Below are 15,604 nucleotides of genomic sequence, written 5' to 3' on the forward strand. Positions count from 1 at the left end.
CCAGGGGATCTCTGTAAAACTCTCTGCATCCCCTGTGCCCTCTGCCAGTCAGCATCAACAAGTCCCTGGGTCACAGCGCGTGTGCGCACAATTTTAAACGTGCCCACTTTCCCCTCCTATGAAACCCAACGTTCCCATAAAAAAAGTTGAGGCCCAGGCAGGTGAGATCTTTCAGGTGAGATCTGGAAAGCCAAGGTCCCCCCCATATATTCTGTGGTGACATTAAAGAACCCAGGATACTGTTTATAGAAGCAAAGGTCCTCACCAGGGTCCTTGGCCAAAATCCACACACAACACCCCCCATGCTCTCTTGTATGGTGTGATGTGCGGCCCACCCACCAATAGTGGCGACAGTCCAGCAATGCCCTGGAGAGCTATGTTGTGGGACTCTTCTCTATGACACATGCTATAGAAATGTAACATAGTTAAAGGGGTATTGCTTGTAACCAGGCTTGCCAGGAATTGATTTTTATATATTTTTATTCTAATTTCAACAGATAACATTGTTTGTTTTTAAACATTTATTTTGAGCTATTTAAATTTTCACAGTTGCATAAAATTATGGGGTTTAAGCATCTTTTCCCCCCCGATTTTCATTTATTTAAATGTGCGCAGTTGTGGGGAAATCGGACACTAATTAATCCAATCGATGTTGGGATTCAAAAAGTTAAAGCCTTATAAATGTTAAAGCACAAAACTGTCAACATCGCATGTCAAAACATACCAAATAAATAGCCTTAAATCAAACTCTAAGAAGTTTGCGGGCAGCTTTGTCCTAACTTTGCCTATCTGTACAGTTCTATTGTTATTGATGGAAACATTCCGTGCGCGTGCGGTGAAATGGACGTTTATTGACATTTACTGATAAACATCTAATCCTTCCAGACCCACCTGTAACAGCTAGGGAGGTCTGTGCTCAGCTGGATTCTCCAAAGGGGCAGAATCCCACATTTTAGGGCTTTCACAGCAGAAAGTCGACCCCCTAGCTTAGTCTTAAAGGGCTTTTTGCCCTAAAGTGCTTGGGTGGAATCCAGGGGTGATCAGACTATGGAGACAAGCAACAAGCTTACATACCAGCTCGTTATGCCCCTGTCCTGAGCGATTATCATGCTACTCTGTGCTGTACCCAAGCAAGGCCAAAAGCCATCTGTGGGCTCATCTGTTCCTGCCCCCTTCCACTTGATCTGCACTGATGAGTATTTCTATACTGGTAGCACTGCCAACACCAAACATTCAAAAATCATTCCCCCCCCCCCCAAATGAGACAACAATAAGATATTTGAGCTTCTATTTTGGGGGGGGGGGTATAGGGAAGTCATGTTATCAAGCTTTTTCTTGCAACCACCAGAGCTAGAAACTTACTTTAAAATGAAAGGTGAGATTCTCCCCCAATCACATGACTCCGGGAGCTGGGGCGTTAAGTGAAACACCAAATAGTGGCAGCACTGAGCGTGAGGACTCGCACCCGCAGATCTCCTCCTCCGTTGCCAAACCGCACACCTAGCCAGCCGTGCAAGTAGGCTTTCCCAAAAAGGCCTTTTGGCGTCCCCAGTGAAAGGTGATTGAATAATGAATTTGACAAATGTGGTGCTTTTTTTCTAAGGGCAGTGGTTTTCAACCTTCTTTCATTTGTGGACCGCTAAAAAATTTCAATCCCTTTGGAAATCTTAGACATAGTCTGCAGGCCCCGAGGGGTCTGCAGACCACAGGTTGAAAACTACTAGTTTAAGGATTTGATTTATATTTCCTCCCCACCGTGTACAGAGCTGGGGCAACCATTCAGGCATAGGCATCAAATAGTTCATATGCCAGATTTCATGCCATTTTCCAGCTTTCCAAGGCTTGTGGTGGTTCCTTCATCATTGGCCATTTTAAAATCAGGATTGGGTGTTTTTCTCAATGATCTGCTGTAACTCAAACAGGAATTAGTTTGGGGTAAGTTCTATGGCCTATGGCATACAAGAGATGAACCAAGATAATTGCAATGACCCCTTCTGGCCTTCGAATCCATCAACTATTTGCCCAAGGCCAAGATTTGTAGTAGTGTTGGGTGATTTTGAGCCCCTGAATTTTTGGGGTGCCCACTTAGAGATGCCTTACGTAGGCCTGATTTTCAGAGGGGCGAGTGCTAAGCGTTTTCTCAAAATCACAAGGAAGAGGGGGTGATCATAGTGTGAACATCTGCACAAGCTGCTGTGTAAGGCATCTCACTTTGGCATCAAGTGGGAGCCACCGGTTAATTATTTCCAGTCTGAGCTTTGGGTACAGATTATACAGGGTGGGTTGTTCTGATTTCCTTGAAGGGGGTGAGATAGTATCCAGTTTCTTGAATGCAGACTGAAAATTTATACCGGAACCTCCTAACAGGGGAAGAATATATTGAGGTCAATTAACTGGGCTGAGACACAGGTGATCTTGAATCTATTCTGTCCACTAGGTTTTTATACCGTGCCCACCACCGTAGTATTTGAGCATCTTCTTGCAGAGCATTAAGCGACACGAGCAACATGTGTCAGAACCTACATCCTGGCTCTGCCACAGACTTCCTGTGTGGGTAACTCAGGCTCTGTTCTGGGGATGCTAATACCAAAGAGCTGTTCTAAGGATACTGGTTAATGTTTGTCAGCCACTCAGATATGATGGCACTGAGTACTACAGAAAACCCTGCGAGTAAATAAAACGTAATAGGGCAGGGTATGGGGCTAGGTAGCACAACGGGACTTTCCCATCTCTCGTTTTTAGGAGCTGGACTGTTTGCTTGAGGCTACCTCATGGGCGTGACTGATTTTCTGTGGACCACTCACTGTGTCAACCCCCAAAATGACACTTACTAGGAGACAGTCCCCACCCCAAAGAGTTTGTCGTCTAAATAGACAAGACAGACAAAGGGTGGGAGGGGAAACTGAGGCATAGAGCAGGGAAGTGACTTATTCAAGGTCACTCAGTAGTTCAGCCCGGAGGAGAACCCAGGTGTCCTGATTCTAGGGTGACCAGATGTCCCGATTTTATAGGAACAGTCCCGATTTTGGGGTCTTTTTCTTATATAGGCTCCTATTACCCCCCACCCCTGTCCCGATTTTTCACACTTGCTGTCTGGTCACCCTACCTGATTCCTAGCCCTCCACTCTAGCCACTAAAGGGGAAATCTTAGTAACAGTCCAATTGTACTTGGCGGTCTCCAACGCTTTCCAATGGTGTCTCTCCGGGCGCTTTACAAATATCGTCACTCCTGTGGTACCCAGGGGAGAAACTGAGGCACGGAGCGGTCGCTGCGACTTGGCGAAAGTGGCCTGGGAAGCATGAGGCGGAGATGGGGACCCGGAACCCACCTCTCCCATGCCTCTAGCCATGGGACCCGCGTTGCCTGTTTTAAGTGAAAATGACCCAACTTCCCCAGGGGATGTTCTGTAGCAGCTGAGAACAAACAAACTGCTTCCACGTGTGAGCACGTGCGCGTGTGTCCAGGAACACAACAGCTCCCTTCTCCCAAGGGTGCTCTGGGTTAGATAACATGGATGGCAGCCAGGGAGGGAGGCAGGGGAAGGGTGCAGCTCCCCTCTCCCGGCTGGGGGGGCGGACTGTATCTCTGGGGGAGCCGGTGCAGGAGAAGCGAAGGGCGAGCCGGGGCAGGAGGGTGTCCTGCCCTGTCTCTCTGCTGGGACTTGCCGAGCCTGTTTCCGTCGCCCTTGCGCGGAGGCTCGCCGCCGGGGGAGGGAGAGGGGAGGCTGCTGCACCTTTAAGAGAAGGGAGGACCCCTTTGCCCTTAGAGAAACCAGGAAGCATCATACGGGGCTTTGCATATACAGTTACAGTAGGGGCAGTAACACCAGAGAGAGAGGGAGAGCTGGCCGGGAACTGACTCCAAACTCCAGGCAGGCCCCCCCCCACCCCCAGCCCCGCCACCCCCAGGACCAGCAAGGTAAGACTGGGGGGGATCGGGCTGTCTCGGGGGAGGGGAGGTGCTGAATCAAGGGGATAATTCACCCCCCCCCCTTGCCCCCCCCCCCCCCCCTCGAACAGGGAGGCTGCCTTGGAAGGAGGAAAGTCCCCGCTCCCCCTGGCGTGTGCTTTACTTTATCCCCACCCCAACTTTATAAACCTCGGGATTTTTTTTTGACATGTGGGGGGGCTTGTCCGAGAATTTATAGCAGCTGAGGGGAGAGGGGGGGGGTTGCAAAGGGAGGGGGCAGAGGGTGAGCAGCGCGCGCGTGTGCGGGGGGTGGGGGGAGATTCATTTTCTTCTCCATGTTCCAGGGAGGGTGTTTTTAATCTGCCTGCCTGTCTCTTTGCATTTGGCAGTTGCAAGGCTGGTCCAGGGTGCTGGGGTTGCACTGAGGCGGGGGGTAGTTGGGAGGGGGGGGGGGGGGGGGGGGGGGGGGGGGGGTTGCAAATAACTTTGCGGCCATGCAGTTAATGCAGTCCCCCCCCCCCCTCCTCTATTCTCTGCTGCGTGCATACGTTGTACTTGGCTGGGCTGGTGCTTCCTGGGGGGGGGGAGTTTTTTGAGGGGGGGCTTGCAAGCAAATGGGGGGGGAGACTCGCCAAGAGGGGTGGGAAAGGAGGCTCATGGGAGTTGTAGTTTCCCCGCCCCGCTCGGCCTTGCAGGTGCAATGGGGCCTCGGACTACAACTCCCAGGTTGCCCCGCGCCAGGCCGGCCGCCTCCAAACCAACCCTGGCCGGGAGGTGTGTTGATGGGCGGGCGGCCGAGCCAATGGGAAGAGGACCTCCGCCCCTCCTTCCCGCCCGGCTCCGCCTGGCCAATGGCGGACCGAGGGCGCTGCGAGAGTGGGGGGCGGGATGCGGAGGCGCCGCCGAGAGTAGCTCGGCCAGCGGGGCAGCGCCCTCCCTCCCCGGCACTTCCGGGCCCCCCCTCCCGCCCCTTCCCGGGCAGCCCGGCCCGGGGCGGAGGCGGGGTCCCCGGCGCCGGCGCCCAGGAAAGGCCGCGGATGCGGGGCCTAGTGTAGGCCCAAGCCTGGGTGGTGTCCGCAGGGCTCAGGCCCGGCCTCCTGCCCCCACCCCCAGCTCAGGCCTCCATTGGTCGCTGGCAGCCCGGGGAGGGGTGGGGTGTGGCAGGCGGCCAGGCTCCCGCGGGGAGGGGGCCGGATTGCGGTGGGGCTTGGCGCCCTGCGGAGGGGGGGAGGGGTGGGGCCGGGCCTCTCCGCCCAGCCGCGGGCAGGGCGCTGGGGGCGGGGGGGGGCTTGCCAGGGTGGGGGGTTGGGTCCAAGGTCGCCCGCAAGCACAAGGCCGCCCCAGTGGGGGGGGGAGGGGAGCCTGCGGGCCGGCTCTCCCCTCCCTTGGCGGCCACAGCAGACGTGGGGAGGCAGCTCCCAGTGGCACCAGGCTGCAACTTGCAGCTGGATAATCCCCCCCCCCTTGGCGTGTTAAAGGGGGGAGCCCTGGGGGGGGGGGACACGACGACACCCCATCAGACTGGCTGTGCACAGATTCATCCAGGAAATGGCACCGAGAGGAGAGGAGAAATGGCTCTGCCAGCCCCCTTGGAGCTGTGGAAGTCTCTAAGCTGGCAAGTTGCTGCAGAGGCTGGAATGTGGAGACCGAGCCAGTATTGTAAAGGCTTCAGCATCACTAGCTCGGGCTAGTAGGACCGAGGGGCTCCTCTACCCCGGCCCGGGTTCAGGGCCTTCCGCCTCCTCTGAAACCACAGCTAATCCTTGAGTTGGGGATCAGAGAGCTAGAAATCAAGGCCATGCTTTGGGCCCCGAGCCAGTCTAAAAAGCTCTCCCATAGAGGCCAGGGAATATAGCTGAAGGTCATTGCACGCTGCCCATCGTGAACCACCGGCTCTTGTGGGGCTGATCCGTTAGATAACAAGTGGGTGAGTTGTGGTGACCACGGTTCGGAGCTGGTGGTTGGTTCCTAGCTAGCTAGCTGGGGAATGGAAGTGCTGCTGTCTGTTCTCGGTCGGCAAAGGTTTATACTGAGACCATGGAAAAAGGTTGAATGTGAATGTGTTGAACTTGTATGTAGCTTACAGTTCACAAGATGTCGGACCTTTCTGTCATTCTTCTCAGGGATCTTTCTGCTCCCAAAGTTTGTGCGTTAGCTCCTGCTTGGTCTAATAAAATGCATCACATTGAGGACCAATATGGCTACCTACATCTCCTCCTTACTACAGCATTTTTAGCAGACTTCCCAGTGGTTCCCTGGAGGGTCCATTATTTCCAAGCCGCAGCCTGGACAGCGAATAGTCCTGATTCCCTGTAATGGCCATTTGGCAGGATTTACAGCTGGTTCCTGAGTTAAACTAACAAGATTACCCACCTCTCTGCTAACTTTCTGCTATTAAATGTATTATTTATATTGTTCCCAAAGTGTATTAGGCACTATATGGACAAATAGAGAAGATGCCTGCACTGAAGGGTTTCCGGTCTAAGTCGGTAGAAGGATGAGGATTGGGGGTTGTGTGCAGTGCAACAGCAGAGAAGTGGTTAATTCCGTGATTTTTATTAGTACTTTGGTTGAGGAGATGTGACAGAATATTACAGTTTGTTTTGGATTGAAGAAACAACCTCTGGTCATTTATGAGGGTTGATTTGGAGAAAGTGGCAGGTTTATGAATTCCAGCAGTTTGCTTACGGATGTTGTTTTTAAACTTTTTTTTTAAGTCTATGAATGGGTTATTGGAGAGGTGCCATTGCTGTTTGATATTCGTTCTGGTCATTGTTCAGGCTTGCTCTGGGAAAAGGAGGAGTGCGGCGGCACAACCCAAATGTGGATGAGGCGGTGGGATTTTTTTAGCTGTGCCTAGGAAGAGTTTTGCAGTGCTGGAGTTCTAATAAATTAGTGGATCAAAGTAGTTCTGTGCTTTATGCTGAGCTGTGGGTCTTCGTGTGGCCTTTTTTGAGCTCAGAAATGCACCCTGTTGCGTTGTGGTACAGGGAACTGATAATACTTTACCATACTCTATACTTATTTTTCTTTACGGGGGAGGAATAGCTCAGTGGTTTGAGCATTGGCCTGCTAAACCCAGGGTTGTGAGTTCAATCCTTGAGGGGCCATTTAGGGATTGGGGGCAAAAATCTGTCTGGGGATTGGTCCTGCTTTGAGCATGCGTTTGGATTAGATGATCTCCTGAGGTCCCTTCCAACACTGATATTAAGAATATTAAGGGCATGGTTTTCAGGGGTGCTGAGCACTGGAAGATCCCATCGACTTTAGTTGGACTTGGGGCTACCCATAACCTCTGAATGTCAGGCCCATAGTACCTTACAACTCCAATACTGTACTAATCTGTATGAATGTGAATTGAAGACTGAAAGTTTTTTTTTTTTTCCCTTATGGCTATGCTTTTGCAGCCATAAGTAACTGCATTTTGTTAATGAACCCCAAAAGCTCATTAATAAGTTAGAAAGTTTAAAGTTGAGGCACCTTGGCCCAGATCCTCAAAGGTATTTAGGCTCCTAACTCCCACTGATTTCAGTTGAAGTTAGGAGCCTATGTACCTTTTGAAGATCTGGGCCAGTGTTACCGTTGAGCTGTTAAATTAGCATTTTGTTTACCTACGTGGTTATTTGGGTGCCAAAGTACGCATTTTAGAACGCAGTTGTAGAATTGAACATCAGAAACACAGTGCCCGTGTTTGAAATTTAGGCCCCTAAACTTGAAAATCAAACCCAGACATTTGAGACGTGCAGTTGAATCTTGATTAAAAGTGACAGTCTTAGGATGCTCCATTTATTGAACGTAAAGTCATCTGTGACAGACGATTAGACTTCCACTTGTTATCTTGCTAATCAAAACAATAAACAGTCTCCCTCAACTTTGGAGAGACCAGCATGTCTTTGTAATTAAAAGCCTTTTGATGAGCAGTATTTGAGAGAGACAGAAAATTAACATCTTGGATGGTGAGAAGTATTTGTGCCAAATCCCATGACCTTTTGATCCGAAATAGGATTTTTTTTTTTTCTGTTCAGAACTCTCTTCTGATTGGTCACATCGCCAGCCAGCCAGTAGTGTGTCCATGCCTTCACTACCTGGACTCAGAGCATCCCGCCAATCTTGGACCAGCTCCAGTAAGGTTTCAGAACAGGAGTAAATGAGGTCAGACAGGCATTGGGATTCTATACAAATACCTGAGACAATTATTTGGTTTCTCCTCATACTCCCATATAGTATCTTGATGCTGCACATAGTCTTGCATCACATTGTCGAAAGCCTAAACGTTGCAGCTGGATTCAGGAGAAAGGACTGGATAATGTTCTTAGCTGTCCAAAAGGCAATAGTCTGTTCTTGTGGAGCAGGGCATAGGGTGATCCCTTGTGGATTCAAAGAAGAATTTCCCCCGAAGACCCGGTGCATGGTGTGATTTTTCACTTTCCTCTGAAGCATTAGGCTTTGGCCTCTGTTGTATTTGGGAGACAGGACCGTAAGTGGGTTCTGCTCTGATATGATAGGGAGTGGAACACTCTACTAAAGGGACTGCTCTGGTATGGCGTTAGGTAGGAGACGACTAGATTAGGGGAGCTAGTGGTCTGCTCTTATATGGCAAGGAGTGGGAGACGGACTCATGATGTGTTTTAGCATAGCTGCAGGTGGCAGACAGGACTTGTCAATCCTCATTCCCTAATGGCAAAATGCCCCGGAGTTCCCGGTGGGTGTTTAGCACTTCCATTACTTCTTTTCTTTTTCATTTTTTCTTCCCATGCCAACTGTTCTTTAAAGCCCATCAGAGTCATGGTCTGAAATTCCACAAAGTTATACCTCGATCTCTGCAAGGGCATGTAACACTCCTTTCACAGCAGATCATGCATGTGGACCAGTGCCGCCCAATGTATTTTAACACCATCTATTGTTCTGATTGTGCTCTTAAAGTCCTGATTGACATACCCAGCTATTCCCCACTGGAAACCAGGAAGTAGACAACTCCCCCCCCCCCCCCCCTCCTGTTTCTGAATGCATCTCCAGTCCAGTGCTTTGCAAGTCACTGGAGCTTGGGCTTGTAGCTACAGGTAGGTGTTCTCTCCTTACCCAAAGTCTCCTGCCTCAACAGCATTCCAACAGCTGTTCAGCATTCCCTTCTTTTGTAGCTATACAATCAAGTATTTTGCTGGAGGAAAAAAAACTTAATGGCAGGACACCGTTCCTAGGAATTTATTTTATGGCATGCTTATGCCTGGGATTCGTTTTTGCACTACCAGTAATGAGCAATAAGACAAGAACTATTTGCTTATCCACAAACCAGGCATTACATAAGTGCCGATCCTGCCTTGTGTGCTTTGCTTTGTCAGTAAACCTAAACCTTCGTCTTTTTATTTTTTTCCTTCCTGGTGTGGAAAAGATTATTGGCCTTTGAGGCAATCAAAATAACGTGAGGCCTTTAAACTCTAAAGCCAGAGAGAGCAGGAAAGGAAACGGCATGCGTATTTGAGGGAGGGGTTTGGTCCAGGTGGAGGGGAGTAGAGACGATAAAATGGTTGCAGTTTTGAAGATGCTTGATTGGGCCTCGCAACCGGAGGGCAGTGGGGAAACTGGGTATCAAAGTATATTCAAAGCTAGCCTTAATATGTCTGTTTGCAAGACAGAATAGTAAATGTGTGTGAGATCACGTGGGGGTGAGAAGGGAGGGTTGTGTGAATTGAAACGATAATTTGATTAATTTGTAGACAAAACAATAAAGGATGGAACTGCAAAGAAGTGATTCGGGAGTGAAGGGGACGAGTCCTGAGGTGCCCAGTTCTGCAGGTTGCTCGAGGTTGATGCTCTGGGAGAAGGTCTGGTTGCACAATGGGAGTCTTGCTTGAGTAAGGAATGCAGGATTTGGCCTCAAATGCCTGGTGTCCACTCGTGCCCTATCTTCCAAGCAGTTAGAACAGAAACATGGCCTCTGTCGGAGGCCGTATCCTCACCCTGTCTTCAAGTCCAGATGGAAATTTATAGACTGACGCCCCCTCTCCCCCACCATGTGCCAGAGTCCCTCCATGGGTCCCTGCCAGGTGAGGTCAAAGATTCCTTCCTAGGTGGTGTGCTGGGGAGTGGGTTACCACTGGAGCCGGTTTTATTTTTTTAATGGCGATTCTTCAGGCTGATGCCAAGACTATTTGGTGACGGGGCCGCGTGTTGCCCATTGAAATTTTGTTGGTTGTTTTCAGGTTTACAGAGCCATCAAGAGCCAACACTTCAACTCTGCCCTTAAAAACAGAAGCCCTCACATCGTAACCAATTCAATTCCAGGCCTTCTCCCTCGCCCCCCACCCCACTTTGCAAAAATGGTGAAGTCTGAGCTTTCCTAAGGGAGTTAAGTGCCCAGAGACAATAAGAGTTGGACATTTCAGGAAGTAAAGCTGTCTTTGAAAATCCTATCCGAACTGTGGTTTTGTAGTGATGCATTCTGGTCACTTTAAATATTTCCCTCTTAAAAATAAGTAATCTTAAAATCACCACAATCTGTTTGTTTCTTTATGGCAATACCAGAGCAACGTAGGGGGAGGAGAAAGCCCATTGGACTGTGATAGGCATGCAGATAAATTTGCTCTTGGCCTTGAGAGTTTGATCCAGCAGTGAAAAAAAGACCTTCCATTAAACCATGTGTATGGGGGGAGACCGTCATTGATGTCTGACTGTTTGAATAGTGTACTATTGTAGTGTACCAGCAAACATACCCCCCCCCAGGTTTGGTACACACACAGGTCTTGATTGTATTGCTGCATATATACATGTATCAAGACACATTCCTGTGAGATTAAATGTGGTCCCTGATGACACAGGAGATAATTGGCAAGGAGGTCTGGGTGGAATAACCAGTTAAGACAAACCTTGCAACACAGAAGTTTGCCCTAGTTTTTAACGTCAGTGGTTAAAACAGCCGTGTGTTGACATAGCGTAGAATCATCCCCATGTGTCTCCTGTGCTGCCCTTCGGTAGGTTAGCTGGCTGGGCTGGGTTGTATTTAGCCGTGTTTAGGGCTTGCTCCTTCTGCTATCCCTTAACTGAAGGGTTTTCTTGTCTTAATATATGATGTGCCATACTGGGTCAGACCACTGTTATCTAATCACTGTCCTGCTTCCGATGTTAACCAATACCTGACACCTCAACAGAAAGTGAGCTGCCCCAATGCTTCACTGTAACACATGTGGGTACTTCCTGACCCCTGCAGTAATCAGTATGTGCCATAAAGCAGGAGGATTTGATTACCCCATGTTAGTTTGCATGGCCACAGATGCTGACTCTAATAGCCAGTCCTTTAATAATCAACTATAGTATTTTTCTCGTTCCTATGGCAAAACATTCTAAGCATGTAGGCCTTGTGCTGAGATACATGGAGCACTTGCAACTCCTCTAGAAGAGTTCAGAACATCTCGGGGTGAGGTCCCACATGGAGTGATATTGCTTCTTAGTCTGAATTTGCTTGTTGTCATTGTCAGGGGTCCCCTTTCCATGGCCTTGTGGCACAGCCAGAAAAAGGAGTGGATCCGCTTTCACTTTACCATCCACAATCTTAATTCTCACACTCATCCCTTCTGTTGTTGTTCATTATTATTTGTATTATGGTAATACCTAGAGGCCAGAGGGGCTGGGCATTGTGCAAACACACAGGAAGAGATAGTCCCTGGTCCCCCTCCCCCAAAGAACTCAATTTAAATGGAGGAGGCAGACAAAGGGAGGACAACAAAGGCACAAAGAAGTGAAGTGACTTGCCCAAGGTCACACAAGAGTCAGTGGCAGAGCCGGGAATAGATCCCAAGTCTCCTAACTCCCAGTCCAGGGCCTCTACCAGTTAGATCACACTGCCTCTGATTTTTCTAGTCTCTAAACTAAATCCTAGTGGTTTTTGTCCCTCTCATCAGATGATGAATCCAGTCTGTTTAGCTTAACAAAGAGAATGTTAAGGGGTGGCTTGATCATAGTCTGTAAATACCAACATGGGGAACAAATATTTAATAATGAGCTATTACATTCCATCTAGCAGAGAAAGGTCTAACACGGGGGTTCTCAAACTGGGGGTCAGGACCCCTCAGGGGGTCGTGAGGTTATTACAGGGGGGTCGCGAGCTGTCAGCCTCCACCACAGACCGTGTGTTTCCTCCAGCATTTATAATGGTGTTAAATATATAAACGTGTTTTTAATTTATAAGGGGGATTGCGTTCGGAGGTTTGCTATGTGAAAGGGGTCACCAGTACAAAAGTTTGAGAACCACTGGTCTAACATGACCCTGTGGCTGGAAGCTGAAGCTAGACAAATTCAGACTAGAAATAAGGCGGACATATTTAATGGTGAGAGTAATTAACCATTGGAACAATTTACCAAGGATCATGGTGAATTCTCCATCACTGACAATTTTTCAGTCAAGATTGGATGCCTTTTTAAAAGTGTGCTCTAGGCATTATTTTGGAGGAGTTCCCTGGCCTGTTTTATTGAGGAGGTCAGACTGAATGATCACAATGATCTCTTCTGGCCTTGAAGTCTCTGACTATCTCGCTCATCTTCTACATCCATATGACTAGGGCCCTACAGTCCATTTTGGTCAATTTCACAGTCATGGGATTTTCAAAATAGTAAATTTCATGATTTCAGCGATTTAAATCTGAAATTTCACGGTGTTGTAACTGTAGGGGTCCGGACCCAACTCCGAAGGCAGCAGCGCAGAAGTAAAGGTGGCCTGGGATGGTATTGCCACCTTTACTTCTGCGCTGCTGCTGGCCGGGTGCTGCGTTCGGAGCTGGGTGCCTGACCAGCAGCTGCCGCTCTCTGGCCTCAGCTCTGAAGGCAGCACAAAAGTAAGGGTGGCAATACTGTGCCCCAAATACAATAACCTTGCAGACCTCCCCCCCCCCATGACCCTCTTTTGGTTCGGGACCCCCCCATCTGAGAAGCGCTGGTCTCCCCTGTGAAATCTGTATAGTATAAGGTAAAAGTGCACAAAAGACCAGATTTCCTTGTCTGTGATGTGTTTTTCATGGCCGTGAATTTGGTAGGGCCCTACATATGACTGAAGGAATTATCCCCTTTTATAGAGGCTTTCTCTGTTGAGTTGTCATGTGATGTGTATTTACATTTTCCCGGTGCCAAAAACTGAAGGACGAGTAATGAATCTCTTTGCTGGTGGGCTGCAGTGTCCCTAATAATCTCCTCGCTTACAATGAGGAATCCGAGCCCTATAACCTCTTATTACGTTCAAACAGAACCATTGATACCAGGGAGTCAGTTCAATTTGGGTAGCAATTATCTCCCTGTTTCATCCCGGCTCTATGCAGGGGGAGGTACGGATCCGGGTCGCCGTTTAGTCAGGGAGAGGAAGATAGACATTCTTTCTTGGGGAAGTCTCAGTGATTTGGGGGAGAGTGTGGCTGGAGGAGGGTTGGCCCTAATCTTAATAGAGCTTTTGACGTGAGTATCTCAAAGAATTTTGCACGCAATTGTGTGTCAGAGGTAGCTGAGTGGTGGGGTGCCTGTCTGATAGATGAGGTACAGAGGGAAGAAGTGACTTAGGGTATGTCTACACTGCCATTCAACCCCTGCGGCTGGCCTCTGTCAGCTGACTTGGGCTTGCGCTGCGGGGGGGTGTAAAAGTGGTGGAGATATTTGGGCTTGGACGGGAGCCCAAGCTCTGGGACCCCTGAGCCCAAACGTTTACACCACAATTTTACAGCCCTGCGAGCTGGCGTGGGCCAGTGTTAGAGACACCCTCCGTGACGGAGCTGGGCGTAGGAGGCCCTGATTCCCAATTCTCTGCTTTAACCACTCAGTAGCACTGCCTCTCCAGCACAAACGGCTGGTCAGCATGTCCCAGAGTAGGGCGGTAAATGATATCCGTTTACCTGGAACTTTGCTAAGTCATCCTTCAGCTGTTTTCATCTTTGACACAACAATAAAAGGGGGGAAAAATGTGAATGCTAAACTTGTAAACAGGCTGGCTTGTAAAATTCAAATCAGTGTCTGGGGATGCCTTCTCTCAGCTCTCCGGAACTTACCCGGCTGATGAGGCATTGCCGAATTACCTCCTAATGCCATGTGTTTCCAGGAGCTCCAAGAAACTGGGTGATGCTCGGTATTTGCCTAATGCTAGAGGTGCTTTTGATGATGGTTTTTACCTAGTGCTGGGAATTGGCCGAGAGCTGTCTGCCTCCTGAGTTGAAGTTCTAAATCGAAAGAATTCAGATGCCAGAACAAGAGACTGGAGTTTTTTGTGTGTGCCGATTTTAGATGCAAATGTCCCTGACCAATTCAGATGCTCTGCCAAATATATCAGCCCTAGACTGGCTTCTCTGAAGGCACACACAGGATGCAGCCGTTTCTGATCTAGGAAATGGTTGACGATTTAAGGAGGTTTTTCCTTGTTGCATTGGCTCTGTAGATCTGCCCCTTTTTTGGTCAATGCTCGGAGAGGAGAGCTCCAAGGAAAACCTACCATTTCACTTGGCATCACTGGAACTTCTGCACAGTACTGCGCTGTTGGAGGTGGTGTATTTTTTTTTTTTTTTCATAGGAAGTAAAACCAAGGTTCTTTATCACTTGCGGTCAAGCGTCCCACGACACTTGTTGGAAAAGCAGTGGGCATTAATTCAACTTCTGTCCAAACTTCAGATTGAGTAATTACTATATAATCTTCCTGTCTAACACCACCAGGGGAATTTAATGGGATGTGAGAGTCGTCTTTTCATTTTGTAAACTATTGTGTGCTGTGTACGTTCCACCCCAGAGGTGGCTGCATTTCAGTGGTGGGTATAGTTCCTGCATGCGGAGTATATGGCTTGTAAAGTACTTTGGGGTAAGAAGTGACCTATAAATACAAATGGGGAGCAAGCAAAACTCTTTGTAGTTACAGGCTGGAGAATTGGTGGTAGAAAAATCCAAAATGTTTTTTTTTATTTTTACCCTTGGGCGGGTACCTGGTATAAAAAGCAGTGTCATAAAATGGGGATCTGGCATTCCTATACGCCTTGCTGTTGCTTCTACCCTGACGTGCTTTTCTGCGCAGCAGTAAGAAGCAGATCTCTGGCAGGTCCGACCTGGGTCTGGCAGGTGAATGGGAGCAGGTGACGTGATGGACCCTAGGAGAAGTTCAGGTCACCTAATGATTTGATTGCAATTGGGCTGTGTTTTGCCATAATCTAGATACGCTGGTGCCTTCTCCAGCATCTCGTCCATTTCAGCCTTAGTCCATAGTTAACAAATCTGGGGTTTGTGGCTCTAGAGCCGTAGTCCCATGGATCCAAACATGGCCGGGGTTTGTAAGGAGAAGAAACCACAAAATGCACCTTTTGGGTTCAGTAATAGCCCATGTGGCATTTTGCCTTTAGATTCGCAAGTCGGTCTCCGGGGGGTGGCTGAAAGTCATTCTCGTCTGACATCTGTTCAGATGACATGGGGGTGAGTTTGGATCCCTAGTAGGGAACCGTTCACATCACAAAAGCCACCACCACCCTAGGTACTAATTGCCCCCTACTAATGGCCTCAGCAGAGTGCCAAAGCCCAGCTTTCCTAGGGCTGGTTCCTCCAGAACGGGGGGCATTCTGGGGTACCCACGATAAAAAGGGGGGGTAATGTAATCAGGTGACTGTGGCATGAAGAGTCAAGAAACATGGATTCTGTTCCTGGCTCACTGACCTTGGCCAAGTCACTTACCCTCTCTCTGTGTCTGTTACT

The 15,604-nt window shown here is 48.9% G+C and overlaps 1 protein-coding gene across 2 annotated transcripts in view; it reads left to right on the forward strand.

The window, feature by feature from the left end:
• The first annotated feature begins 3,833 nt into the window (after positions 1–3,833).
• Positions 3,834–15,604, forward strand: part of ZBTB7A (zinc finger and BTB domain containing 7A) — a 36,245-nt gene continuing 24,474 nt past the window's right edge. The window contains exon 1 of one of the 2 annotated variants that reach the window (XM_034754984.1): positions 3,834–3,919. The gene's annotated coding sequence lies outside the window, so the exon portion shown is untranslated. Of the gene's footprint in view, positions 3,920–5,242; positions 5,838–15,604 lie in introns of those variants that run through there. The other variant, XM_034754986.1, reaches the window with a different exon arrangement.

Source organism: Trachemys scripta, chromosome 22, assembly GCF_013100865.1.
Source record: "Trachemys scripta elegans isolate TJP31775 chromosome 22, CAS_Tse_1.0, whole genome shotgun sequence".
NCBI lineage: Eukaryota > Metazoa > Chordata > Testudines > Emydidae > Trachemys > Trachemys scripta.